General features: G+C 58.2%; 1 protein-coding gene across 8 annotated transcripts in view; it reads left to right on the top strand.

Annotated features, from left to right (window-relative positions):
- The window catches only part of ZNF536 (zinc finger protein 536), a 430,505-nt gene that overhangs the window by 114,976 nt on the left and 287,740 nt on the right, over positions 1 to 27,789 (top strand). Inside the window, exon 3 of one of the 8 annotated variants that reach the window (XR_012010111.1) lies at positions 383 to 655. The exons of the other annotated variants lie outside the window; for them this stretch is intronic. The gene's annotated coding sequence lies outside the window, so the exon portion shown is untranslated. Of the gene's footprint in view, positions 1 to 382; positions 656 to 27,789 lie in introns of those variants that run through there. 8 annotated transcript variants of the gene reach the window in all.

Raw genomic sequence — 27,789 nt, 5'->3', positions numbered from 1 at the left:
ATTAGAACTCTTTGCCCTGGACGCACATCATTCCCTCCTGCCTTGTGGAGTCGGCCTAACACAGATCCCAACCAAAGGGCCCTTGGTTTTGTCCTCCTGGCCCGGGGGGTGGGGGTGGGGGGTCCTCCCAGCCTCGCCCATCACCTGCCACCTGGGCAGGACGGTCCACCTGTCCGGAGGCTCTGGGTGAGAGGCGGCGGCTGCTGGTGGCGGTGGCTGGCGGCTGGCCTGGCGGGACCTTTCCCCACGGGGCGGGGGGCGGCCTTCCTTGGTGGTTTGGGTGTGTCTGGGGATGGGTAGGGAGGGGGGGGGGACAAAGGAATCGGGGAGCGGGGGTAAGAAAAGGTGACTTCCCCCTCCGTGGCTTAATTCCCTTCTCAAGTTTTCTTCTGGGATAAATCGGAGGCTTCCGTTCGCAATCCTGAGGTGCCGCTAACCTATTCCGGTTCCGAGAAAGGGCCGCTGTTATTCTGAGCAGTTTTGATACAACCAAATCAAAGTGAAGATTTGAAATAGCTTTTCTGAAAGCCCGGGCTGAAGTCATAAATTATTCCGCACCATGATTCCTTCTGATAGTAAAACCATACCTCCTCGGCCTGACATCGCGGCTGAAATGTGGAAAAGTGAAAGTTAAAAATAAAATGAAACATTTAAATCTCGGCTGTTGAGAACCTCCGATAGACGGCGAGGCCAGTCGATAAAGGCCCCTCTCGATTAGGCTCCTCCCGTTGCCATCCGCTCCGGTTTATTAGCCGTTGCACAGGTGCGGGGCGGGACCAGGAGCCGGGCCGGGAGGACGTGGGGTGCCGCGGCGTGCTTGGTGCCGGGCGCGGGCGGCGGTGGGGCCCCTGCCTCGCGTGGTCTCGTAGGAGAAAACATGTGCAGCACCAGGGTTGGAAGTTTTCCCTGTTTTTTTTTTTTTTTTTTCCTCCCCCCTTTATTTGAGTTAGAAAGTGTTGATTTCACACCGTGGAGAGTGTTTCCCGTCAGCGTCGCGGGGAAGGGGGGTGCCCCGAGCTGAGAGGTGGTGGCTGCGGTCAGGCGGGGACCTCAGCGGGGCCCGGGGTCCCCTCCAGCCCCGGGTGGGTGGGTGCGGGGGTGCGGGGGTGCAGGGCCGACGGCTCCCGGGCCCTGGGCCTGCAGACTGAGCCGTTTGGCTAGTTCCCTCCCCAGCATATCACAGGCAGAGCAATTTTTGGTTCCAGAGCCGTTTGGTTGGGAAAACAAGCCTGCGATTGCCAGTAAGGTTTGGAATCCGCCTGCCAGATAAGGGAATGTCTGTGAAGACTATTTTCCCTCTTGGGAGGCAAAACACAGATGGGGGAGTTAGGAGTCTTACAATATTTAGCTGCTACATTGATGGTAGGAATCCTGCCGCGTGGATGCTCACGGTTCCCGAGAGCCCCGCGCGCCGCCGCCGAGGGCCTCAGGCTGGGGACACGGCCGGGGCTGCTCCGCCCCGGGGAGCCCGGGCACCCGCTTCTTCTGGAGCGTTCCGCGCCCCGCGCCTCTCGAGCGGGGGCGGAGAGGCTGCAAGGGTGCCGGCCGTCGTTGCCCTCGGCCCGGCCTGGGAGTGACGGTGATGACCAGGTCGTGGGGGCCAAGCTGGAGCCGCCGCGCTGACCCGGGCTGCTGGCACGCGTGGACACGGCCATCCTTCCGGGCCTTTCTCAGACTCCGTAGAGAACAGGCCACGCGCCAGCCTCAGCGGGGTTTCTGCCTTGGGAGCAGGCCCTGGGCCTCCTGGAAGGGCAGGAACGACGACGTTCTTGGGGTTGGCCGCGAGGAGGCGGGGGGCTTTCCTGCGTGCGCAGTGCAAGTGTGGCAGCGACTTTAGGGTCCTGCATGTGAACCGGAAGAAGGATGCGCAACCTTATACCCAAGAGGAAATTCTGGGCCCTGGAGACCAGGAAGGAGGACGGGTCTTGGAGACGGGGCCGCCTCCTTCCCGACTTCCAGCCTCAGCACACGGGACCCCGAGGTCCTGCTGGGCTCCTTCCCCGAGGAGCCTGGGGCCACCCCGATCCCCTCCCAGTCCTTTGACACGGACGCTCGACGCTCCAAGTGTTGTGTGAGATGCTCCACAAGCGCAGCTTTGGGACACACGGGCGGCCACACAAGCCCGAGGTGACCCATCAGCGACCGAACCTCTCACACGCGTCACAAAATGACTTCATCTCCCGCCGCGGCGTGGATTTCCGGAGGCTCCGACAGGAGGCCGCACAGAGGGTGGTAGGTCCCAGAGGCCACAGGGCTTGCCTCCCGCTGACACGGTGGCCCCAAGTGTCTCGGGATTATTTTGATCGCCGCCGCCGGGTCCCCGGCAGCTGGCTGCTGTTGTTGGTTCCATTTTCCAGGTGTGGAAACAAGCTCTGTGCCTCTTAGGTGTGTGAGTCGTGGGACCAGGAAGCCATGAACAAGGCAACCGAGGCTGAGCTGATGCCAGATAGCGGGAAGGGCCGTGAGGAAGCTCTGCTGGTGTGTGGGGGGGTGCTGTACTTGAGCGGGGTGCGGGTTGGGATGGTTCCCCCGAGGAAGGTGCCTTGGACCGAGAGCTCTGACGGACCCTGAGCACCAGCCAGGTGAGGGTCTGCGGGAGGAGCATTCCCAGCAGAGGGACAGCAAGTGCAAAGGCCCTGTGGTTGGGGGAGAATTTGGCATGTCCAGGGGACAGATTATAGGCCAGTGAGGCCAGAGCACCGTGAGCTCGGGGGGCAGGGCAGGCGGGTGGGAGGGCCTGGGGCGTCATGGCTCTGTAGGTGGCCGCGGTGAGGGCGCCACCCGTGTTGCCAGCAACTGGAGGAGGGGCCTTGAGAAGCCCACCTTGCAGGGGGCCCTGGGGGTGGGGCCAGAATTCCATAAAGGCTGTGAACCCACTCTTGGCCGCTTGGGGGGTGTCGGGGCGACGTGTGCTCAGCGGGGAGTCGGGACCGTAGGCCCCGGGGTACAGGAAGGGGAGCGGCCGTCAGGGCCGCCTGGAGCTCCATGTGCCCCTCAGCCGTGGGTCGGGTGGGGTCGCAGGTGGAAGGCTCTGGGGGCTCCCTTTGGCTTGGGAGCTGGGTCCACCCGAGCTCGCGGGCACCTGCTGCGCTTGTGCGTCCTGAGCCCTGAGCTCGGCATCCTGCTGACCCCGGGGGGGTGGGGTGGGTCGGGTCACGGCCTCGCCTCATCCCCGGCGTGCCGTGGACCCCGAACCCAGGCTGCCAGGAGACTTTGCCATCTGATCTGCCTTAGTTTCCCAAGTCGGAGACCCAGGCCCCCCTGGGGCACACGGGCGGCCCCTTGGCTGGGTGGCCCCGGGCCGTACTGTGTGCGTGGCGGCTCCTGCGGCGGCCGGCAGGGGTCGGCGGTCATCCAGGGTGGGTGGCCCGGCCCCCGGCACCCGGCCCCCGTGCAGCCTGTAACCGTTAGGGCAGATGGCACCTTGGCTTTGAACGCCCGTGTGGACGCGGACCACCTGCACGCTGCTTCCACACGTCCTGGGAGGCAGGGCTTGCCGAGCCCGAGGCCTGCCTGGCTGCGCCGTCGGCCGACGCTGGGGACACAGCACCGCCGTGGGGCCCTGACACCAGCACGGGGGCCGGGGCTGCCCCTCAGGTGTTCTGATAGGGCCCATTTCAGGGCTTCAGGCCTCAGGAGGTGCTGACGGCAGCTCAGCCAGGGCAGGGCTGGGGCTGTGCCCCCGAGTGGGCTCCCGAGGCCGGGGATCCCTAGGGGACCCCTAGGCAGGCCGTGGCGTGGCCTCTGTGTCCTGGACGGGCCTCGCTCCAACCCCAGGGCAGGGTCTAGGTGGTGAATGCACGACCCCGGGTGTGGACGGAGCGGGCTGGGGAGCGTGGAGCCTCAGCTCTGGTCATTGCAGCCACCTGGGGGTCTGCGCAGACGTCTTTCCGGGTCTTCATACTTTTTAAGGGAAGAAAAGTTTTTAAAAAAAAAATCCAGTTTTTTTTTTTTAATATGAACAACTAATGTAAGTTTTAACAACCTTTCAGCCAATGCCGGGGTCTGCAGGCTTGCGGCCTGCGCGGAGCTGCGGCCTGCACCCAGCTCTGAGCACAGTGGGTGCAAGCACGCGTGGCCTGCCCCCGCCCCCCCAGGCTGCCCGCGGGACAGTCCAGGCTCGGGGCAGGCATGGTGTGCAGGGAACCCGGCCCTCGCAGGCCCCGTCCCGTCTTGGTTCTGGTGCTCCCTTACTGCGGGGACGGGGGCGGTTCCTGGCTGCGCGGGGTCGTTGGGCCCAGAGGAGCAGCCGGGGGGTGGGGGGGTGGGATGCCCCTCTGCCAGCCTCTGCATCCCATCCGCGTCCGCCGACCCCTGAGCTATGGGGTGCCCACTGCATCTGATACGGGGACGCGGTGATGGGCGAGGTCGATTCCTGCCCCCCGGGGGGAGCGGTGGTAGGACCCCGCTCCCTTCCTCCTCACTGTTGGGGTGCAAGGCCCCGGCCTGCTGAGCCTTGATGGGTCTGTGTGAGCCCGCTGCCCCGCCTCTGCTCCCCTGTGTTTGCGGAGGGGCAGTCCTGACCCGCACCCGCTTGCTGGGAGCGCCGGGCTGCAGCTGGCCGCGGGTGGCCGGCGTCGGCCCTGGCATGAGGGGAAGGACAAGGTGCTTCCTGCCCTGGGAGGCCAGCTGGCGGGCAGGCCGCTCAGCCACCCGTCGCCTGTCCCTCCCGCAGATGTGCCCCGTGTCCTCGCCGGGAGGCGAGCGGGTCTGCGGAGAGGGCGCGGACCCCCACCCAGCCGCCAGGCTCCTGTCAGGGCGCCGGGCGCCCAGCCTCCCTGGGGTGCGCGAGGGGGAGCGGGGGCGGGTCCGGCCTCACTTCCTGTTGGCCCCTGCCCGGCTCCCTTCATCCCGTCCACATGCAACATGGGGTTTGTGTGTGTGTAATATTATTTGTTTTTATTTCTGTAATCCCTTTATTGTTTGCACAACTGCTGTCAGACTGTTGCCTGAAAGTATCACAGGATAATTGCAGAACGCCTGCATAAGTAATTTCTTATGAAATCGGGCCTTGTCTGCATATAAAATTGTTTTTCGTTGCTGCATACATGGACTTCATTATATGGAGGCTGTTTACCGGGCTCGCACCTTCCCCACAGGCCACAGAGACGGGAGGGCCTGACACTGGCAAATAATGAAATACTATCTTTATTCTTTTTCGGTCAGACGACATTTCTGGAGGGCGGCCGCCGGGCCCGACGTGGTCAGGGGAGCCTGGCCCCTGAAGGAGCAGAGGCTGCCGGTCAGGTGGGGGAGGCCGGGACCAGGTGGGGGAGGCTGGGGTCAGGTTGGGTAGGCTGGGGCCAGGTGTGGGAGGCTGGGGGACCAGGTGGGGGAGGCTGCAGGTCAGGTGGGGGAGGCTGCAGGTCAGGTAGGGGAGGCTGCAGGTCAGGTGGGGGAGGCTAGGGGTCAGATGGGGGAGGCTAAGGGTCAGATAGAGGAAGCTGGGACCATGTAGGGGAGGCTGGGGTCAGGTGGGAGGCTAGGGATCAGATGGAGGAGGCTGGGATCAGGTGGGAGGCTAGGGGTCAGATGGAGGAGGCTGGGATCAGGTAGAAGGCTAGGGGTCAGATGGAGGAGGCTGTGGGCCAGGTGTGGGAGGCTGGAGGACCAGGTTGGGGAGGCTGCAGGTCAGGTGGGGGAGGCTGCAGGTCAGGTGGGGGAGGCTAGGGGTCAGATGGAGGAGGCTGGGATCAGGTGGGGGAGGCTGGGGTCAGGTGGGGGAGGATAGGGGTCAGATGGAGGAGGCTTTGGGTCAGGTAGGGGAGGCTGGGGACCAGGTAGGGGAGGCTAGGTGTCAGGTGGGGGAGGCTAGGGGTCAGATGGAGGAGGCTGGGATCAGGTGGGGGAGGCTGGGGTCAGGTGGGGGAGGATAGGGGTCAGATGGAGGAGGCTTCGGGTCAGGTAGGGGAGGCTGGGACCAGGTGGGGGAGGCTGGGGACCAGGTAGGGGAGGCTAGGTGTCAGGTGGGGGAGGCTAGGGGTCAGATGGAGGAGGCTGAGACCAGGTGAAGGAGGCTGGGGGTCAGATGGGGGAAGCTGGGGGTCAGGTAGGGGAGGCTGGGGGCCAGGTAGTGGAGGCTGGGGGTCAGATGGAGGAGGCTAGGGACCAAGAGGGGGAGGCTGGGGACCAGGTAGGGGGCTGGCTGTCGGGGAGGGGAGGCTAGGGGTCAGATGGAGGAGGCTGAGACCAGGTGAAGGAGGCTGGGGGTCAGATGGGGGAAGCTGGGGGTCAGGTAGGGGAGGCTGGGGGCCAGGTAGTGGAGGCTGGGGGTCAGATGGAGGAGGCTAGGGACCAAGAGGGGGAGGCTGGGGACCAGGTAGGGGGCTGGCTGTCGGCGGGGGGAGGCTAGGGGTCAGATGGAGGAGGCTGCAGGCCAGGTGGGGCCTCACCCCAGCCTCCCCAACCTCCCTGGCCTCCCTGGCCTCTCTGGCCTCAGGGCAAGGCAGGCCAGCGGCTAATCCCGAGCGCGGACCCGGCGGCTCTTCCGCCCACATTTCTGTGATATTAATGGTGTGTGGTAGTGAAAGAAATGTGTTTTATTCTCGAGTCTAACCCTGCTGTTATCAAAGTAACTTCCAGCTTATTAGCGACAAAGGACTTTTCTCCTCTCGGCTGCCCTGTTCGCCAGGGCTTCCTGAATTAAACTGCTGCTTCCTGTCCTTGATATGCACGACCACATCTGGGCAGCCCGATCCCAGCCCCGCTGCCTAATAACAATCACCTTCCCCTTCAGTGTCTGTTGATTGTTTCTAATTCTCTCTGACAGATAGTGCCTGACAACTCGCCGGCTCTTCCCTCCCTCCGTGACCTGGAGTTACTCACAGCACTTATAGAGTCTGTCATTTTTAATATTTGATTTCATTTTAAGTTATGTGTTTTACTGAGAAGATGAAACCAAAAAAAAAAAGGGGACTTGTAATGGAACATAAATTTAACCCTTCTTGCCACCCGGCACCAGCCCGAGCCAGACTCCCCTGCGTCTGGGTGCTGGTTTCTCCCTCCACGCAGTTGTGCTGCTGGGGCTGCTCGGGCTGCTGGGGCTACTGGGGCTGCTGGGGCTATTGAGGCTGCTGGGGCTGCTGGGGCCATTGGGGCTGCTGGGGTTATTGGGGCTGCTGGGGCCACTGGGGCTATTGGGGCTGCTGGGGTTATTGGGGCTGCTGGGGCCACTGGGGCTATTGGGGCTGCTGGGGTTACTGGGGCTGCTGGGGCTGCCAGAGCTGTTGGGGCTATTGGGGCTGCTGGGGCCATTGAGGCTGCTGGGGCTGGTGAGGCTGCTGGGGCCACTGGGGCCATTGGGGTTGCTGGGACTGGTGGGGCTTCTGGGGCCACTGGGGCTTTTGGGACTGGTGGGGCTGCTGGGGCTGCTGCTTCTCTCCTCTCCTCTCCTCTTCCTCCTTTCTCTCTTTCCATCTGGCTTTCTTTCTTTCATTTCTGGAAACAAAAGCTTCGTGTCACATTCTTTCCCTTTAAGGGCGCTGGGCTGGTTTGCGGGGCGACTCACGGCTCTTTCTGCTTTGCAACCAGGTTGTACCTGAAGGACCTTCCGGGGGCTCCGCGCAGGTGAGGGAGTCAGGGCCGAGGCCTGGAGGAGTCTGAGTGCCCAGCTTCCATCCAGGTGTCGCAACGAGCGTGTGATCCTTCTTCTCGGAGATGCTCCCCCTGTGTGAGCTGGCCGCGGGGAAAGGCCGCACGTCCTGGGCCCGAGTGGGGCCTTCCCACGAGCGGGGACCAGGCAGGCTGGGCGTTTCCGTGTGCCACGTCCCTCGGCATGTGCCCCGGCATCTGCCTCGCGGGGCCGGCGTCCCCCGGGCGGGGCGGGCGTCCCACGTCACTCCAGGGGCCACTCCGCCATGACTCTGCCTTTGTTTGCCCCCAGACAAAGGCTCCTGTGTCCCCTTTGGCCCTTCAGAGGTTGAGAGCTGCGAGGCCGTGCATTAGGTCAGCTTTGCAAATAGACACCACGGAGCTGAGGAGAGAGGCGCATGGACCCACGGCGCCTCCCCTGTGCGGCTGGCCTGGCCTGGATGTGCGTCCGCCCCAAGCAGCGGCGGTGGGTGCCCGCAGAAACGCGGGAGGAGGGACCTGGGGCGCATCTCAGTTAAAAAAGGGATCCCCCTCCTGCTGCCCCGGGGCCAGGTGGCCCCGTGACCCACGCTCGTCCCCAGCGTGTGAGCTGTCGCTGTCAGGGCCCTGCGCTTGCAGAGCCGTGGGCCGAGTGCCCCTGGGACACCTCCTGTGACACCTCCGGCTGCAGCTGTGCCTGGAGCAGAGGCGTGCCAGTCCTCGGGATGAGCCAGGCGCTTTCCTAGGGGCAGAGGGAGACGAGAACCCGCTTCCAAGCGTCCTCTGGTAGAGACCGTCTGCTGGGGGCCGGGCAACACAGGCTGGCTCCCTGGGAGGCCTCTCTGCGGGGAGCTCCGGGCTCGGCTGCCAGAGAAGCAGAGGGACTGCAGTTGGGGCTGGATCCGCTGCCCACGGCAGACATTCTAGCTGCTTCCCTGCTGTTCCGCTGCTCCGGGTCCAGGCCTCGTGGGCCAAGGGCCTGCGCGGGCCAGCCGTGTGCGACTTGTCCCAGCTCCTTCCGGGACGACTCTTTCCCTGGGGAGTGTCCGTCACCAAGCCCAACGACCCTTCCAGAGCCCCGGTTCTCCCTCCGTCCGCGGGCACCGAGGGTGAACTGAGTGGAGATGCCTCTCCTCTCCACGGTCCCAGGCCTCCCGTCACCCCTCTTCTGTAAGGGGCGAGAAAGCCACGAGCGCCCCTCTCCTGATGGCTTTGCAGCGCTGCGCGTGTGTTTTGAGACTCTCGTCTTTGTGTTTCGGGGATGCAGGTTAAAATAAAAAAGGGAGATTACGTCCTGCGCCCCAGGAAGTAAAGTGGGCGCCGTCCTTTAACGTGATGTAGGAAACAGCCGCGTAGACGATGGTGCGCGGCCTGTTAGATAAGGACAGGATGGCTTGTCTCTTCCGCTGACCCAGGTGGTCTTTACGGGGTACGGTAACGGGCCAGGTGGGAGAGAAAGAGGAAGAGGAAAGTATCTTGACCTTGCTTCCATCCTGGGCCTTCCCTGGCGTGTGTGCGTGTGCGTGTGCGCGACACAGGCGTCCGGAGAGGTTGGCAGCGACGCGATTCTCGCGGTCGGGACCGTCTCATCTCTGCCTCGCCTCCGCGACGTTGGGCTCCCCGGATCCAGGGCCATGAAGGAGAACACAGACGGAGGCCCAGGGCCACCTGCCCTTCTGCTTTTAGGACAGTCGAAACAGGATTTGAAAGAAGGTTCTGGCGTAGCCTCCAGGCCAAGGCCAATTTATGCTCTTACTCCCCCTCACGGTGGCCAGTTGGGCCACGACCAGTCACGGTCCTAGAGTCGGAGAGCTGACTTCAGCGGAAGACTTTGCTCTGGATCTTGTGCGGCAAGGGCCCCCGCCTATTCCCGGGGAGCTCTGGGTTGGCAGCTGGAGGACGCGCGTGTAGTATTGTGCGTCCCGTCCCCCATAATCCAGATTTTCCATGGAGTTCACCTGGGGAACGGCATGTTCAGTTGGGACGTGAGCCTGGACGGCCCTCAAGGGTCCTGCTTCCCCAGGAGGTGGCCTAACCAGGGTTGCCCATCAGCGTGGCCCCAACGACCGTCCCCAGGGCTCGCAGACCCCGAGCCGACCAGGATCCGCCTGCAGGGGCGTAGGGCACATCACCCTTCAGTGTAGTTTGCGCCAAGGGAAATGTGCAGAGCCCGGGCACCCGGACTGCCGCCCTCCGGAGCGCGAGGGGCGCAGACACAGGCAGCCGAAGAGCCACAGTGAGAACGTGACCAGGGCCGCCTCCGAGATGAAACAGGGAGAGGGGGCGATGCGAAGGGGACGTTGACCCACCGAGAAAGGAGCACATCCCCGGCGCACATGGGCTCCACGCTGATGCCCCTTTAGGAAGGGGGAGTGGGACGCCCGGGGTGGCCCAGGGAGGGCGCAGGGGGAGCTGGTGCCGGGGCTGGGCCTTGGGGCCCCAGAAGATTTTCATAAATAGAGGTGAGGGGAAGGCAGGAGGGGAGCCGCTGGCGGAGGGCAGGAGTTTGTGCCAGCCGCCTTTGCAGCTGGGGTACGTGTGGCGGGGGTGCTGCGCCCTGTTCTGGGGAGGGGAGGTTCCAGGGGAGGCTCGGGTCACGGGGGACGGGGCTGCTCCCGAGTGCTGGAATTTCGGGTACAGGTTGGCGTGAGGGGTGCTGCGGGGAGGAGCTGCTGGGGCCGGAGGCTGGGTGCTGACCTGGGGCGGGGGGCCGGCCCGCGGCAGCATGCCTGGTATCCTTCTCTTGGCTGGGACCGGCGGTGACCTCAGAACGACAGGGGAGCACAGAGACGGCCTAGGTTTGGGGTGTCCTGACTGGACCCGGCTTGCCACGGTCCACAGGCCAGGGCCGTGAACCGTCCCCCGCGAGCTGGCCCTTTTAAAAGCAGCCACGGTAATAATAATAATCGAGAGAGGATTGCTTTCTAAGAGCCCCACACCCACATTCATCGGGGTTATACCTGCTCTTTGCACACGTGGACCCAAGGTGCACCCCCGGGGGCCAGGGGTCTGTGCCCGCGTCCAGAGCGGGCGTGAGCCCCGGGCCGTTGGCGGGTTCATCAGCTCTGCTGCTTATACTTCGATTTCAAGAGTAAAATGTTAGTTTGTTCAGCTCTCTGCCTTGTGCCTTGATCACAGTGTGAAAGTGTTGGCCCAGCTTAGCTTCCTGGTCAGAGGGTCAAGACCCATGGCTTTTAAACATGCTTATGTGAAACCCAAACATTTGTGACCACTGGTGATCTTGGAATCGAGGCACAACTTATGAAACGAGCACGTAATGATCTTGTTTATTCGGGGTATAAATAGAGTTCATGCATTTAAAAATTTTTCTTCCTGATAAGGACTTCAGCCAGCATTGCTTCTCCCGATGTCTCTCTCTCTCTCTCTCTCTCTCTCTCCCTTGTCTCTTCCTCCCTCTATTTCTTTGTCCTCGCCTTTCAAAAGGGAGGGATTTGCGAGGGCTGCTGGGGCCCCTCCTGGAAGAGGCAGGGCCACCCGTGGGTCTTGTCCTTGGAGCACTCCCTGCTTCCCATGCAGCTTTGGTGGGGTGGGGAGGGAATGCGTGGCCAGGGAGGAGGGCCTGGGGCACGTGGACATGTCCTTGCCACCTCCACGGCCCCGCGGAGGGGCTACGGAGACACAGCGGCCTCTGACAGCCCAGCTGGGGACCAGAGCCAGCAGAGCAAGGCCACCTGTGGATGAGACCTTCCAGGCCCTTCCGAGGCAGTGGGGGGGCAGAGTTTATGCAGAGAACGACCCCTTGAGTCTTGGCCACACACTTTCATCATTCAGACAGTTCTTTGGTTTTTAAAAAAGATTTTATTTATTTACTTATTTGAGAGAAAGAAAGAGTGAGCACAAGCGGAGGGGCGGGGGAGGAGCAGAGGGAGAGGGACAAGCCGACTCCCTGCTGAGCGCAGAGCCTGATGCAGGGATCCATCCCAGGACGGTGAGATCATGGCCTGAGCTGAAATCAAGAGTCAGACGCTCAACTGATGGAGCCACCCAGGCGCCACTTTTTTAATTTTTACCATATCGAGTACTTAATGTAGACTTAATCTTTTGTTTTTAAAGGACACACTTCTTTTACTTAGATGTTATATTTAGATTTGTTCTAAATAATACTGTCTATGAAATCCCTGGTTTGATGTGCCAGTTATGTATTTTTCATAGCAAATACTGAAATAATTATGTAAGTGTTCATTTTTTTTTTAAAGGATTTTTTCCATGTATTTCCTAAAATCATCTTGTGTGTCTGAGTGGTCTGTGCGCAAGCCTTTGGGAATCACTGTGTGATCTCATGTCCTGCCCTCAAGATCCCTGGTTGTCATTTAACCATGTGCTGCTCTGGGCATAACTGATGCCGTCAGTGGTTGCTGGGCCGTGCTTTCTGACTTTTCCCTACCAGACCGCAAGGTTTTTGAGAGTAGGCACCATGCTCTTCAGTGTCAGCCAAAGTGAGCTGGCTGATTGTCATTCTATCTGTCCATCCACCTATCTGTTCATCCATCCACTTATCCATCCACCCATCTACCCATCTGTCCATCCATCCATCCATCCATCCATCCATCCATCCACTCATCTGTCCATCCATCTACCCACCCATCCACCCAACTGTCCATCCACTCATCCATCCATCCATCTGTCCATCCATCCACTCATCCGTCCATCCATCCACCCATCCAACCATCTGTCCATCCATCCACTCATCCATCCATCCCCATCCATTCATTCATCCATCCATCCACCCACCCGTCCATCCATCCACTCATTTATCCATCCATCCACCCACCCATCCACCCATCTGTCCATCCATCCACCCACCCATCCACCCATCTGTCCATCCATCCACCCATCCATCCACCCACCCACCCATCTGTCCATCCATCCACTCATCTATCCATCCATCTGTCCATCCACTCTTCCATCCATCCATCCATCACCCATCCACCCACCCATCTGTCCATCCACCCACCCATCCACCCACCATCCACCCATCTGTCCATCAATCCACTCATCCATCCATCCACTCATCCATCCATCCCCATCCATTCATTCATCTATCCATCCACCCACCCGTCCATCCATCCACTCATTTATCCATCCATCCACCCACCCACCCATCCACCCATCTGTCCATCCATCCACCCATCCATCCACCCATCCATCCACCCACCCACCCATCTGTCCATCCATCCACTCATTCATCTATCCATCTACCCATCTGTCCATCCATCCACTCATCCATCCATCCATGCACTCATCCATCCATCCACTCATCCATCCATCCATGCACTCATCCATCCATCCATCCACCCACCCATTCACCCATCTGTCTATCCATCCACTCATCCATCCGCTCATCCGTCCATCCATCCATCCACCCACCCATCCACCCATCTGTCCATCCATCCATCCATCCATCCATCCACCCATTCATCCACCCACCCGTCCACCCATCTGTCCATCCATCCATCCACCCACCCACCCATCCGTCCCTCCACCCATCTGTTCATCCATTCATCCATCCATCCATCTATCCTTCCATCCATCCATCCACCCACCCACCCATCCATTCACCTATCCATCCATCTTTTATCTTCTATCCATCTACCTGTCCATCTTCTACTTCTATCCATCTATCTCTCCATCACCTATTTCCTATCTATTCATCCACCCAGTCCCCCATCCCTTTCTATTTCTCCATCAACTGTGTCTATGAAGCTATCATTTGTCCATGTATCTATGAACTAATCTATCATCTACTAATTCTCCTCCCTCCCTCCTTCCTTTTTCCTGCTTGATGAGCCAGGCGCTGTCTTAGGCCCTGGGAGTATAGCAGAAAACAAAACAAAGTCTCTGCTTTTGTGTAGCAGTCACTCTCGTTGGAGGAGGCAAGCAATCAACAAGTAAACAAATAGAAGAAACTGGAAAACGATCTGTAGGGACACATGCCATGCAGAGTATAAAAACGGGGATCTGAGGCAAAGACAGCAGGCCTAGCTGAGAGAGAGAGGTCAGGGAGGTCCCTCCGGGGAGGGGACATGGACCTCTAAAGAGCCAACTTAGAGCCTGTGAGGAGGGGGCAGCTGCTGGACAGAGGCTTAGAGGCAGGGGTGGTCTTGGTGGGTCAGGTGTAGGGAGAAAATTCAGACAGAAGGTAGAGAATTTAATTCCAACTTTAACAAAGATGAGTTTTTCCATTTCTCACTTCCTAGGGGCTACAGCCCCTTTTCCACTTCTTCCCTTCTTCCTCACCTCGGAGAAGCCCCTGTGTCAAATCCCTTGTGTGGAGGCAATCCAGAAGCAGTGCCCTGTTGCTCCCCTGCAGGGTTGGAGGGCGGATGGGGAGCACACCACGAAGAGGCTACCGCTGACATGCTAATATTTCATTTTAATCTTGAGTGCCAGGTTACTTTCCAAATGAAGTGTCTCAGGCAGGGCTCTAACTTACATGAAATAAAAGAGTTTAATGCTAATTAAATATCATCTGACTACTGAAGCCATATTTATTGATGGTCTAAAAGAACATCATCGAGGTGGATGGACTTGGAACGTGTCTCGCTAGAAACGCACCCACCAGACTCGCAATTCAGGCTCCTATGGCCCCATGCGAGGCAAGGCCCGGGACGCGTGGGGGTGGGAACGTGGGGCAGCCCATCTGCTTTCTCTGTCAGGTTCGTGGATTGGCGCCTTTAATGCGTATTTGAGTCAGGAGCTCTGGGGTGTTGCCCACACAGCTCATTCTTAACCAGACCCAGGAAGGGCCCGCGGTGCGGGACCAGCCAGGCGCCAGGTGGCCGGAGTCTAGAACAGACCAGGGATGAGTGCCCCCCGACCCTGGCCCCGCCACGTCCTGCCCCGTCCTCCGCTTGCTCCTCCCTTTGTCCCGGTCCTTCCTTCTCGTCCCTCCCGTCCCGGCTGCGCCGTGGTGTCTGCCCAGGCTGAGTGGCTCTCCAGGGTTGGCGAAGTCCTCCACCACGGGCCTTGGCCCCGGGTGTGTGATCCCACACGTGCCCCCGGACCTCTGTGTCAGCCTCCTCCTACATGCGTGCCTCCAGGGTTGACAGCTTCTCCCGGCTGGGACGGGGAGCGGCGGTACCTCCTAACTGCACCCCCCCCGCCCCCCCGCAAAGAGGGCCGCGCGCGTGGGGTGCAGCGGGCTTCGTGGCCTGTCTCGGTGGAGCGTGGTGGGGGCGGCCTGGGGCGGGAAGTCCTGCTCTTGCTGCTCACCTCCAGCTCCCTTGACCGTGTTCTCCCTTTGCCCCAAAGGGCACAGGCCTGGGCTGCAGGGGCAGGAGCGTCCCCACCCACAGGCGAGCTGGGCCCCGGCCGGGGATGGACGCGGGCTCCGCGGGCTGTCCGTGGGAGCGTGGGCTGCGTCACGAGGCGTGTGCATTGCTCCAGGGAAGTCAGGGATGCGAATTTTCGCACGGAACTCGGGTCGATGTTTGCAAGTTGACAACTCGGGGGTGTTTCCCTTAAACCTCCACGTGAACGCGTGTGTTGGGATTTGGCAAGTAGGCCCCGGGAGGCTCTGGTGCGCCCCAGTTCTTGGGGCTGACCCCCCAGATCCTGCTGGGGGGGGGTGGGGTCCAAGGAGGGAGCTGCTCAAGGTGCAGGTGGTCGGGCCGGGGGGAGTTCCGGGGACCCAGAATCCTTTCTGGAAGAGCAGCCCCGCTGTGGCCCTGAGGCCTCCGTACCCGCGTGTCTGCATCCACCTATAATTAGCGCCTGAAATTTCTAAATGAACTGCCAAAGCAAGTAAATTTAGCAAACTTCTTGTGAAGTGTTACCCCACCGTCTCCCTCCAACTGTCCGCGCAGACAGCCGTACCACCTTGCTCGCCTTGGCCTTCTGCAGCTGAAGCTGCTTATGTGTGCTGTCTGGCAGCCACGCAGACATCCCATTTATGTGATCTATAATGAGTTTATTAGTGTTTCAGTGCCTCGTTGCTATTAAGTTTTATCAGTTTCAGCTTCAAGAGCACAAGGTTAAATTTTCAATAGAGTTTTCGCAAAGTTTAAGTGGGATTGTTAAAAATATGTCCAAATGGTGGAACCGTGTATTTAGTTTGAAGATATTATTTCCGCCCGCTAAAGGATTTTGATCTCTTATTTATAAATTTAACACTTTTCTGATGCTCACAAAGGCAGCACAGGGCTCGTGCTTTATTTTCGGAAGCCGAACGTGAACGCGTTAAGGGGAGAGGAGCCAGCTGAAGCTGATGCAGGTTGAGCCTGACCCACCGTCATCGCATAGCCCCTCACGCTGCTCTCATGGTCTCGGGGTGCAGTTAGGACGGGCTGTTGCCTTGACCTGGTTAGTAAACATGATGAGGGAAGGGGGAACATTCGCCCACAAATTACAAAGGGGTGGGTTATGATGTTATTTTTTTCACGATACCGTAAGATAAGCAGGTTTTCCGATGAAAATAGGCGTGGACATAATTGAATATGATTTACCTGGATCCCTCCTGTAATTCTTGAGCAATTTTTTTCTTTTTCTTTTTTTTTTCTTTTTCTTTTCTTTTTTTTTTTTAAGGAAACCAATTCAGGAGTTTCTTTGGTGGCTGTAATCAGAATAAAGTGCTTCCACTTTTAGGTTAAGAGAAAGGAAAAAAAAAAACCAGTAATAGGCTGAGCTGCTATTATGGAAAGTTTATTATTATTGGTATATAAGCTAGCTGGGGGCTTAAGCACAGAGCAGTTGGATAATTTAGCTAGCTCCTGGATCCAATTAAAAAAAATCTATGTTGTGTCCACAGTGGGGGATGGCCATAGCTGAGGAAGCACTCTGTCGTAGACAGTGACACACCTGTGGCATTCTCTCAGTTATACGCAGTTTGGGACGCAGAACACTCTAAATCCTCTCATTACTGCCTTAGAGAAGACAGACACTTCAAGCAGTTCTCCATTTATCTGAGATTACCAGTTAAACTCGTTAAAAAGCAACTATGGCTTGTTCACTCAATTGGCTGTTGGGAAGATTTCGTGTTCTTGAGCGACAGTGTGGCTTTGATTAGTGGAGTGCTATACTTTTTAGGGGAGACCTTTTCTAACTTAATTTATGACTCTGGTTGAATGGCGTCTGGGCTGGGGTATTACGTATTTCCCCAACTATTGTACCTGGTGTCAATAAAGGCGCATTTAGGGAAATCTGAAATAAAACCCCAGGGTGTTTTTGTTCTTTGGGGAAGCAATGCACCATAAACATTTTGGGCTTGAGCCAAAAGCTTTCCCTGACCGTGATTGCAAATTACTGTAGTATGTATAGATTGCTGGTGGAACACTATTTGAGGAAACCTGTATTTTATAGAATGTCACTTTTATGCACAATCCAGGCAAAAGGAGAAAAAAAAAAGAGAGAGAGAGAGAAACTAGCCAGCAGACAGTATCCTTTTGAATGAGGATATTCTGGAAAAAAAAAAAATTTTTTTTCAAAAACAAAACAAAACAAAAAAAACAAAACACCAAACCAGGCTCTCAATACAGGCTTTTTATTTAATCATTATTACATCAATCATCGATATCAATACTTAATAGCAGCCTGATAAAGTAGCCAGTAGGTGAAACAGCTATTAAAAAGTGTAAAAAAATGATGAATCAGGTGCGGGGAGGGGTATTAATGCTCTCCAATTATTTAATGATAAGCACCTATTTTTGAAAGTGTTTGTTTTTAATAATCAACCGTAATATTAGTTCGCAAAAATGTAATTGCTGCTTAATTTTGCATCTTCGTTCCTTTGTGCCGGGCACAAAGGTAGTATATTTCTGTAGTTATTGTTCGCAGCACTCCGTGTAAAAAATCACGTTCATTTCAAGAAGCTGTTATGGTATTGATTCTGGTAAAGACTTCCATTAACTGACCAATCTAAATCTCATAAGTGATGTCAGGATAGTTATGCATTTGCTTGGTTCAAGTATTCAGCCATTATGTTAGAATGCAGGCCGTGTCTGAATATGGCTGTTAAATTATTTCTAAATACCGAACCAGAACAGCTTAACAGTTCTGCAGTTTGAGACTGACACAGAAATGACAATCTGCCACCTCTTTGTTTTTTAAATATTAACGTTGTATTGGGATAGTATTTTTGGAGTAAAAACCTGTGGCACGAGAGGATAAGTGACATAAACAAAGGCAGCTGGGCTTCATGAAATAATGGAACAATAAGGCCCTTGCAGCCGCTCTCATCACTCCAGTATGTTAATTAGCATTCTGTTGTGGCCGCAACACTGAAAACATGTAATCTGTATTGGTGTACAGTACAGCTGTGAACACACATTCTTTTTTGTGAGTCCCTGGAGTTAGCCTTGCCATTGGCATATGCGTTTGGGCCAAAAGTCAAGCCATCACCACTGAAATAGCACACTATAGCAGCAAAATGTCATTTGTCTTTTCTTATTTTTTTCCTCCCCTCAATGCCACATGCTATCCAGTGATGTAATCCAGTATCACCGCATCTGTCTCCCTGCTCTGTGTTTGCAGGAGGGGGGGATCTGGGGGCGGGGGACGGGGTGGGGGGGGATGCTGGGATGCCAGCAAGCAGGAGCATTTGAAAGGCACGTGGCCCCAGAAGGGTCAGATTGAAACCTCAGTTATTCCTCCTTGCAGCGTTGGTTTGAAAAATGTACATATTTTTTAGCATGTCCATGTACACGTATATGTATATTTTTTTAGATGCACAGATTAAGTGTCGTGGGTCAGAATCTGCTGCTCGTTTCCCTGGGGGGGGGGGCAGCTAACTCATAAGAGGAGACCACCTCAGCGAACTCTCCGTTGTTTATCACCTGTATCCCGATCGCGATCCTTCGAGCACGTAGTACCCGCTCGGGGTAGGGCTGCTGCTTCCCATTTCAGAGCTGAAGATACTGAGGCTGAAGCTCGATGGGAAGGTGGCCTCCCATTTGCAAGGCCTTTCTGACTGGTCATTTGAGGGGGACGGATTAGTACGGGGGAGCAGAGGCAGCTGTGGCTGGGAGCAGGAACTCTGGCCCCCAAGGGTGGGACTCCGGGGGCCCCCTCTCTGTGACCTCGCTGCTTGCACAAGGCTTGGGGCTGCGGGGACCAGCCCTGGTGGCAGCTTTGGAGACAGGAGGACAGGACGGTTGGTGTTGTCACCATAGGATCTGGACCGAGTGGCCAAAACCTGCTTGGGTTTTTTTTACCTGATGGACTTGGGCTTGAAAAGCGAAAGTGGTTGCACGTCGATTTCCCTGTTCTCAAAGTAATTTCGCTTTCTTTGTTGTGTGTGTGTCTGTGTATCTCCCAGCGTAGGACGCACACACTCACAGGTGTACCCTTGTTCACTCAGTGCATAGCCCTTTGCAAAATAATTTTGGAATGAAAAATTACATTTCCTAGTCCTTTCAAATGTAGTCTAAATTCAGATAAGGATCATCTAGTCGTTAAAACTTTTCCTACGGTTCAGCTTGCTTCTACCCATCAGCCCCCGCCCTGCCTCTGATCAGACTGTAACGACAAAGCGATTTTTATCAAGCAACCAAACCAAACAAAAATAACCGAATCAGAAACACCCCACTTGTCTCTAAAGTAACTTTCAGATTCTTTGGGCAAAGCTTCTTGTCTCTCTTTCTGAAAAATGAGAATGAATACTTAGCTCCAGATTTTTACTTTAATCTGCCTTAAATCTGATTGAAACATAACCCCCCAGCCCTCACCCACTGCCCTCCCCCCAAAAAAAAAACCCCACACAGCATCTGGGTCACCGTGCTGATCCAGTTTGGTTCTACTTTTGGACTGTGGAAGAATGAAATTGTTTGGCGTTTGGTGACGTGAGCAAGTGTCCACCTGGGAGCAGAAGAGGTTATAGGTTAATAGCACTTGCTTTTTTTTTTTTTTTTTTAATTCCAGCAGAACAGAACTCTTTCCCACTTTCTGGTCCCCATCCTGAGCCCCACGCCCGGCCTCGTGGCGTCTTTCCCCAGACTTGCCTGGGTGAGGTAAAGCAGGGCTGACATTAAGATTTTAGGTCTGTTGTTTCTCTTTTCCTAGAAACTCACCCTCCCCCTTTGGTTAATGGCTCTTTAAATATTGAAATGCCTGGAAAAAAAAACAAAACAAAATAAAATAAAATGCAGGCTGTCAAAGAGATAAGAACAACAACAACAAAAATGTTGGTATCTTTTAGAATTTGTCTTCCTGGTGGTAAAAGTATATAATTAATAGGAGAATTTTCCTCCAGATGTGGCTATACTATAATAGAGCCTTATAAATGCTACAGAAAGAAAAATTGCTTGGAACGAAGGCGTCCTCAATGAGAGCACACCTGGGTCTGACAAAGATTGCATTTAGGGACTGCTGTGCTATCACAACGCAGAGAAAGACCAAGTCTCCGGGAGCAGCTGGAGAGAAAGCCCCGGCAAATCTGCATGCAAATAGCAGCACATTGTTAACTTAATCAGATGCCGAGAGGAAAAGATGTGCCAGAGCCGGAGGATGATCTACACACGCGGAGGGAGAGCGGCCGAGCTGCCGAGGGCTCTGGGCGAGGCTGGGCCCCAAGCAAGGTACAGCCCGGCCCGGCCGCCCACCCACCGCCTGCCTGTTTGCCCGGCCTGCACTCAATTTATCACATAATGCCCGATTTGCTCTTTGAAAAGATAGAAACGATGGAGTATATTTCAATGGGAAGGAAGCTTCATTTTATTTTATTTTTTTTTATGGTGATAGAGGTATGGGCATTATTTCGTCTGACTCTGTAACTCCAATTAAATAATATTTCTGCCTAAATATCCGGGTGCCTTGAAGATAAGAAATACTGCCCCAGAGTATGTAAAGAAAGAGCTCTTTATTATTATTATTATTATTATTATTATTATTATTAAAGAAAAAAAAAGGAGCAGCTCTCTATAGATTGAAGTGCTGGGTATAAATTGTACCTTTAGAAGAAGCGCAAGACACCTGTTATTTATATTTTATATTAATATTAATGGAATATATATTTTTTCGATCTCTTCCATCTTTTAGCCTAGCACCATAAAAAATAAAAAGTAATACTATTTAATCACCCACAGCTTAATAGTGCCTTAGTTGTTTACTGCCATCACACTAATTGCTCTGTACTAATGTGTTTTTCTGTGATATCCAGTAGTGCTAAGAGAACAGAGATCCATAACCAATTAAATATAGTGTTTTTTATGTTAAAAATATATCTGGTGAGGCTAGAAAGGGAACAGAAGCCGCCCTCGAGAAAGGCGCCTTGGCACACCATCCCGGCGCCCGGCAGAAGGTGCCCGCGTTGCCTCTTTTGCGCAAAGACAAAGGGGGTAATTTTTTTGGCAAGAAAACAAACCCAAGGAAAGCACAACAAACTGTTTGCTAATTTTCCCCCTCCTGCAACTCCTCGGGCTGCTTCTGTCCCGGGTCTTGCAGAGGGAGAGAGGCTGCCCTGCCGGGGGAGGCAGGCGGGGGAGCGGCGAGGCCCCCCACGCGGTGCCGGGCGCGGGAGGTGCACGCGGGCAGCCGGCCCGGTGCGTGGAGGAGCCGCGGGCCTCGCAGCTTCTGGAAGGAGGGAAGCGGTGGTGCGGGAGGGCGGTGCGGGAGGGCGGTGCGGGCCGCTGGGCGTGCACTGCTCCCGGCCCCGGGGGGCTTTGTGCGCTGCCCTGCACCCGACCCGGGGGGCAAACGGGGTCAGCGGGCAGCACCGTCCCCAGCGGAGCCGCTGCTGCAGCTGCAGGTGCCTGCAACCCCAGGGACCCCCCCCCCCGGCCACCCCGACACCCACCTTCGGGCTCCAGTGCAGCCCCGGCCTGCGTCCTCCCCCACCCTCTGCGCCTGCCGGGGGCCGTGGGGAGCCCTGGGGCCTGGGCCCCCGCGTACCTGCAGATGGCTGCGCATGTGCCTCTAACGTGTGCAGGTGGCAAAGTGTGTGCGTGCGAGGAAGGGGACATGGGTGTACACGAGTGTCAGCATGGACGTGCTCATGAGTGCTCGCCTCGCACCTGTGCGTCCGTGTGTGCACACCTGTGTGTGGGCACGGGAGCGCGTCCGAGTGTGCCCGTGCACCTGTGTGGCATGTGTGCTTGAGGTTTGTACGTATGTGTCCGGGCCAGTGGCGAGCGTGTGTCTCCAGTGAGTGCGTGTGGGTGTGTACGTCTCCACGGGGGTGTGGCCCCTGCGACCGCCGCCCCGCCCTGGGGGCTGGGGATGGACACCCTGGCCTCCCGCCTGTGGCCCACCCTCCAGGGGCCCCTAGAGGCCGAGTTCTTTTTGCAGCCAGTGGTCCCTGAGAAAGTGCCGAGTGTCTGTGGTCCGCGCCTGGCATCCCCCGCCCCCCCCACAGACGGGCCTCCTTGGTGGTGGTGGGCGCGGCTCTGGCCCTCCTGACCCGTGTCTCCACCCCGTGCATCCGTCTCCGTAGACTCTGCACCCTGCTCAGCCACTTCTGAGGGGCCTGTCCCTGGAGGCGGCGGGGCCTCCCCATCTGACGCCCCCCATTCCTGGACAGCGGTTGGCACAGCCGGGCCCACCCAGGAGCACGTGAGGGGCTCTTACGGGGCGCCCCGGGCTGGGCACCCACGTTTCCCTGCAGCACTTCCGCTGGCTGCACGTCTCGGCTGCCCCCCTGCTGGTTGCCTGCCCCTACCCCCCCGCCCCAGGGAGGCCCGCGCCCCTGAAACTGGGGCCTTGCTGGTGCCACCAGAGTTTCCTTGGCCTCTGCCACCTGGCTGGCCGCCTGCCCCGTGGGCTCACGTCCTTGACCACCCTGGGGGTGGGGGGCGGAGTGGGGGGGTCCCCGAGAGACTTGACGTGGCCGGCACCAGGGCGAGGCGTGAAGGAGGGAGGTCCCGAGGAGACCTCCGGCATCGGCCCAGGGGTGGGTCCAGCCGCAGCCCGGGGGGGTCCCCAGATGTGGCGGGAGTCCTGGCGGTGCTGAGCAGGCCGCGGGGGCTCTTTGGCGTCAGCCTGCTGCCGTGGCCACGCCCTCCACGCGCATGTCCGCGGCCCGGACCCAGGACCTCCGGAGTCTGACTTCAGCCCGGTGTCTGACCTTGATGCGCCCTTGAGCAAAGAGCTTGCCCCGCTGTGATCTGATCCGGGTCCCGCCTTCTCGGCTCGGAAGTGGAGCTGGCCGTGGGTGCCGACTCTGCAGGGCGGGGGCACCTCGGTGGCTGAGTCCCCGGGGGCGTCAGACTCTGGGTCTCAGCCCGGGTCATGATCTCGGGGTCCTGGGATCAAGGCCCCGCATTGGGCTCTGCACCGGGCACGGGGCCTGCTTCAGATCCTCTCCTCTCTCTCAAAATATATAAACAAAAAAAAGGCATCAGCAGGGCTCCCTGAGCCTGTCATTGCCCGACCTGGACCACGTTCGGGTGTCGTGGTGACACGCGCTGCGTTGGGGCGGCGTGGCTCCCTGTGACGTGGCGCCAGGGTCCTGGGCCCCTCTGCATGGATCCCGTCCTGTGTCCCCCAGGCCCATGCCCTGTTCCTCCCCCCGAGCATCCCCGGCGTTGCCCCTGCCTCAGTCCCCTCTGCTCTGGGAGCAGCACCGCGCCAGGGGCCGGAGGGACACGGGCATGGGCTGGAGTCTGGCGGATCCCCAGCGCCCTCGGCCGCTGCCGTGCACTTTGTGACGTCCTACCACCGTGATCTGAGATACTGAGGCTTGCTTCTATTTTTTTTCCCCCAACACCGGTCCTTTTGAGGTTTGTATGTTCTCCCGACTGGCGTCCACACAGAGACATTGTGGGAAGATGGGGTGAAGGCGTCATCGCTGCTCCTTTGTTAGGGGGTCGTGGGTCTCCCTATTAAATGCTCCCTGCGTGGGGAGCGTCCTCCAGGCCAGCACGACGGGGAAAGCGAACCCGCCCTGGTACCGTGCGGCGTACTGTAGTCACGGGGTCCCGAGTCCCCCCGGGATGGGCCCCCCGACCCCATCGGGCGAGATGGACTCCTGGCTTACGGCTTCTCCGCGGAGCCCCTGCCACCCTGGGCGGGCCGGGACTCTCAATTAAAGAAACGGTCCAGGACCTTTCCGTTGAGTTGATTTTTGTTTCAATGAAAGGGAAGGAGGTTGGGGCTGGGGCTTGTCCTCACCGCCAGGAGGGCCTCAGAGCTGGAAAAGGTGAAGCCTGGAGGGGTTTGGGGGTGAGGACCAGCAAAGGGAGTGGGTTTGAGGGGAGGCGGCGGGGGTCACGGCGGGTAGGCCTGCTGGGGTCTGGGTACGGGGAAGCACGGGCGGCGGTGGTCACTGCAGGGGTGCAGCCAGGATGCCAAGGGGGGTCACGTAGGGAAGTGACACCGAGTTCAGCTCCAGCGGCCGCGGCGGGCCTGCCCGGGGACTAGCGGTGCCCGGAAGCACCTCGCTTGCCTTTGCCCAAGTTCATTTCCACCGCAGCCCTGAGTAGGGGCTCAGACCCAGAGGACGGAGTCACTTGCCCAAGGTCACCAAGCTGGGCGGTGGTGGAGCGGGGCCCTGCGAGGTGCCACCGCCTCCTGCCCTGAGCAGCTCTGGGGGTGGGGGCCTGTGCCCAACACCCCAAAAGCAGACGTAAGGTAGGAGGGCGTGCTTTGGGGAAGGCCTTTTCCCGAAAATGGATTTTTTTGGCCAGCGCTCAGCCTTCCGTCCCATCTTTACGCGCCCCAGTTAGGCACTTGCACCCCCAGCTAGCCAGCCTAAGGCGCCCCTTGCTGCCTGCATGGACTTTGCACGCGGGCTTGACCGTCGGCAGGAAACCGCCCCTTACTCGGGAGGCCCGGCGGAGGCGCGGGAGGTGGGCCCGCCTGTGGTGTGCGGCGTGGATGACACTGCACCCCAGCCAGGCCTGTGCACCCCCCCGTCCCCCAGGAACATGGGGCTCAGCCGTGGGCTCCGAGGCCCAGCGAGTCTGACTTATGAGGGGCCAAAAAAAGGTGAGACGTTGAGGAGTCATAAATATTAATCGTTTTAGCGCTCTATAATTCACAAGTGACTCAACTGATTTGTCTCAAACTCTGCAGGAAAACCCATCTGTGGCCTGTGACGCGGGTGCTCTCAGACCAGAAGGCCCCTCGTGCCCTCGGGCGTTTAGCCTCAAGGCCGCGGGCGTGGGCATCGCAGACCCCGGGCTCCCCTGGCGGGTGGGGAGTGGGCCACTTTCCAGAAGAATCCCGTCTTCTGGCGGCTGCTCAGCGGGGACCTGCCCCGTGTCCACCCAGGTGTTCAACACCTGTTTCTACATAAGCGGCACCAGGCATGCCCCGCGAGGTGATCCCGTGTCTCTTGATTAGGTTACTGCTCCTTGGCACCTGCCGTGTGCCGGGGACAGGGCTAGGGGATCTGTCTAGATTCTGGGCAGGGAGAGGAGTTGCGGGGGAGGTGGTGGGGGTCAGAGGGTCCTCAGCTCACAAAGGCATGAACCGTAGGGGAGGGGCAGTGGGGCAGGGAGGGGCGCCTGCCTTACATGGTGTAGGCTTGCAAGGCCTCCCTGAGCAAGTGAGGTCTGGTTGGGGTCTCGCAGAGCAAGATGCAGCCGGGTGTCCAAGCAGAGGGCAGCCCACGGGGACACAGGTGCCACGGTGGGGACGGGGCTGGGCCAGAGCATCAGGGATGCAGAGGACAGACCCAGGGAGGTGCGGCCACCGTGGAGGGCGGCCACGGTCACATGGGCTTTGCAGGGTGTGGGGGGGTGTAAAGTGCTGATGCCCGGGGCGGTGGGAAGCCTCGAAGGTTTGGGGCAAGGCTGTGCTGCGCGTTGATCGACATTTTTAACGGTGTGATGGGGAGAGGGTGTGATGAGGGGGCAGGAGAGGGAGAGTCCGTAGGGACGTGGACCTACCTGCCCCGAGGGATCTATACCCGGGGCCCCTCCACCCCGTCCAGACCTCTTCCACGTATCCGATCGTCGCCAACTGAACCCCCAGCAAGTGTACTTTCTTTCGGGGAAACTGGCGAATATTCCTTAGTTGGATTCTTCTGCAGGGAGACAGCAGGCAGGGGGAGGGGAGGGCTCGTCGGGGTGGCCCCGCCGAGTCGCCTGGAGTCCAGGGGACCTTCTTTTGTTCATGCTCTGGGTGATGTGCTCGCTCACATCCCACCCCTCGCTGCCTGCCCCGGGCCACCCGCGCCCAGGGCCCCGCCGTCCCCGCTGGGGCTGCCGACACCGTAGTCCGGCCCGAGGGCCCGAGCGCAGCGCACACGCGCCGGTGAGGGTGAGGCGGGCCGGACGCCGCGTGGTGGTGCCTCCCGCAGCGAGTGTGCGCCACTCCTCTCCCCACGCTCTGGCGAAGTTTCTGCAGCGGCCCTGGCCCCGTCTTAGCCATCCATTTCCTGCAAGACATTTGGGTGGAAAATCTACAAAACAATAATAGATCAATACATTTAAATTAGAACTTTCAAAAATTCAATAATGGTATTTACAAATTAATAAAGCACCGTAAAGAAAATATGTGCACTTCTTTATTTAGGGATACAGTTAATTTTTTCATTGATTAAACATTCTTTTGGTGGATGGGATGTGGGTAGGGAATTTTTTTTTTCTTCTTCTTCCTTTTTTTTTTTTTTTTTTTTTTATCCTAAGGAGGAAGTCCTGCGTGAAAGCCAGAAGGATCCGTGCGTTTCTGGTCACGCACGTACGTTGCCGATGCATGGCTCAGACAGGGACGGGCGGGGAGGGAGGGCAGCGCGGCCTGGCTTGGCAAGAGCTGCAGGGGGGGTGGGAGCGCGTGGGTCGTGTGCAGTCCGGGGGGTTTGGGTGGGGGTGGAGGTCACGGCAGGCAGGTGCGTCCCTGACTTGAGAGCATCGCGTGTGAAGTGCTCACCGTGTTGAGGAAGTTTGGTACAGGAAAAAATCATCCCTTACAGAACCTAAACCAGGGGCCACTCCTCTTCGTTCAAAAAAACTCCCCGTGGAAATCCTCAACAGCGGCACATCTGGAATAAAGTGTTGGTTTCTTCCCTTAGAAACAACGAGCGCAGGTGCACCCGGGGGCTCCGTCGGTGAAGCGTCTGCCTTCGGCTCCGGTCATGGTCCCGGGGTCGTGGGATCGGCCCCCCCGTCGGGCCCCGTGCTCAGCGGGAACCTGCTGCTCCCCCGGCTTTGCTCTCTCCATCAAATAAATAAAATCTTAAAAGAAAAAGGAAAGAGACAATGAGTGCAGTCGGGTCGTCAGATGCCCTACTCCGGCGGGCAGCGTAGGTCTGGCCCTGCTCCGGCCTGGGGCTCGTCCCGCGCTGGCTGGACGCCGACGTGTGCTCCCGCCCCGGCGCCCACGCTGCTCACTCACTTGCCCTGGTTTCTGTCTCCCCCGCGGTGTTGGTCAGTGTTGGTCGGGGAGCTCAGGCTGTGCGCGGCTGGGCGTGGTGGTGACCAACGACGCGCCGTCCTGGTGGGTGGCACGGGGTGGGTACCTGGTGCCAGTGGTCTCGTGGGCCAGGCCCCGCATGCCCTCCGCTCACGGGTGTGGATCCTGCCGCCGGGAAGCCGACGTGCACGGACACGGCCGAACAGCGTGGAGCGTGAAGGTCAGGGGGTCATCCGCATACTGTGCTGCGGGGGTCGGGGGAGGAAGACCGGGGGCCAGTGGGGTTCAGGAAAGGCGTGCTCCCAGCTGGAGGCGGGAAGAGACGGGAGGGGCCTCTAAGGGGCCGGAGCAGCAGGTGCAACGACGGGTCAGTGGTTGAGCTTGGTGACCACCCGGGGGTGGAGGGAAGGGAGTATAGTGGGGTCATAGAGGTGGTGGTGACCGGAGGGGCAGGGGCAGCCGGCCTGGGGTGCCACCCACCCTGGGAAGCCGAGCCCGTTCCAGGGAGGGAACAGTGTCCTGCTGGGTGCCCGGATGGGGAACGGGGCCGGGACCCTGGCCGTGGAGCTGGATTCCTCCTTCTCCTCCTTGGCTCCGTCCTGTTGGGCTGCCGTCATCAACTCCCCACGTCCACTGCCAGCTGTTTGCTGCTGCAGGGTGGCTCCTTGTTCTGCCATCTGAACTTGGCATTCAAGGCCTCTCTGTAGCAGGTCTCGCTGAGCATCCTTAGCCTCCCTACGGGATCTAACACGGCAAGCTGCCTCCTCCCCGCGTACGAGCACGTCACACACCGTCCACGCCACCGCGAGCTGTACGCCGTTCCTCGGGCCGGTGGGTGTGCCGCCCACTTCTCCCCAACCCTTCAGACCCGGCCGTTCAGGCTCACATGCAATTTCACCTCCACCATGACCTCCCACGCCTTGCCCCATTGTGTGAACTCAGCTTTGTAGGTGGGACTTGGGATACCTTTTGCGT

Source organism: Canis lupus, chromosome 1 (assembly GCF_048164855.1).
Source record: "Canis lupus baileyi chromosome 1, mCanLup2.hap1, whole genome shotgun sequence".
NCBI classification, from domain to species: domain Eukaryota; kingdom Metazoa; phylum Chordata; class Mammalia; order Carnivora; family Canidae; genus Canis; species Canis lupus.
This window is presented reverse-complemented; position numbering and strand designations above follow the sequence as displayed.